Source organism: Charadrius vociferus, unplaced genomic scaffold, assembly GCF_000708025.1.
Source record: "Charadrius vociferus isolate BGI_N301 unplaced genomic scaffold, ASM70802v2 scaffold1152, whole genome shotgun sequence".
Taxonomy (NCBI): Eukaryota; Metazoa; Chordata; class Aves; order Charadriiformes; family Charadriidae; genus Charadrius; species Charadrius vociferus.
Genome location: NW_009647122.1, coordinates 25,905 through 27,286, shown reverse-complemented (window position 1 = coordinate 27,286; position 1,382 = coordinate 25,905).

The window sequence follows — 1,382 nt, the reverse complement described above, 5'->3', positions numbered from 1 at the left end:
GCTGCGGGCGCCCAGCAGAGATCGGCATGCCTCATCCCGACAGTTTAATTCTTGCACTATCTCCGGTTTGATTTAACGAGGGGCTGGTGTCAGGTGGGATCCATAAAGCTGCCGAGAAGCTGGCTCATTCGCATGCTGACGGTATTTTTCACGCGCTGCCAATTCCCCGGGTCAGGAGAGAGGCGGCTTTTGAAAACAAATTAGACCCCATTACGCCAATTAGACCCCATTTGTCTTTTTATACATATTTATTTATTTATTTATTTCAACCCCCTTCATTTTTATTCCGGAGCCGCTCCCGCACCCTCCGCGGGTTCCCACCCCTCCGCCACCTCTGCAAAGGGAGGAGGCACAAGCAGCCCAGCTCATTTCCAGAGTTAAATTAGCCTCGTTTAAATAAACCCTTTGGCATAACGGGTCCTTTTGGGCTACAGCTGCCGGAGGAAGGTGATGGCTCAGGAGGAGATGCTGCCTTCAGGAGGAGAAACACCTGGAGCGGCATCCCAGGAGCATCCCGGTCTTCAGCCACCGGCATCATCTTCGGAGCAAGGCAAAAATCCCGGCTGGGTTTGTCCCCACCTTGCACCGAGCGTCCCTGCCCCGGCGTGTGACAGAGCGCAGGCCGATCATCACCCTAATTTTTTTCCTGATGTTTCATATATATTTGACACTGTCCCAACACGATATCCCGGTCTCTAAATTTGGAGAGACATGGATTCAACAGGTGGACCACTGGGGGGATAAAGAACTGGCTGGACGGTTGCACTCAAAGAGTTGTGGTCAATGGCTCAATGTCCCAGTGGTGACCTCAAGTGGTGACAAGTGGTGTTCCTCAGGGGTCGGTACTGGGACTGGCGCTGTTCAACGTCTTTGTCAGAGACATGGACAGTGGGATGGAGTGCACCCTCAGCACGTTTGCCGATGACACCAAGCTGTGTGGCGAGGTAGACACGTTGGAGGGGAGGGATGCTGTCCAGAGGGACCTGGACAGGCTGGAGAGATGGACCTGTGCGAACCTCATGCAGTTCAACAAGGCCAAGTGCAAGGTCCTACATCTGGGTCGGGGCAATCGCAAGCACAAATCCAGACTGGGTGGGGAATTGGTGGAGAGCAGCCCTGAGGAGAAGGACCTGGGGGTGCTGAGTGATGAGAAGCTCAACGTGAGCCGGCAATGGGCGATTACAGCCCAGCGAGCCACCGGCAACCCGGGCTGCGTCCCCGGCAGCGTGGCCAGCAGGGCGAGGGGGGACTGTGCCCCTCTGCTGCGCTCTGCTCTGCTCTGGGGAGACCCCCCTGCAGTGCTGCCTCCAGCTCGGGGGGTCCCACCAGCAGAAGGAGACGGAGCTGGTGGAGCGGGGCCAGAGGAGGGCACGGAGATGCTG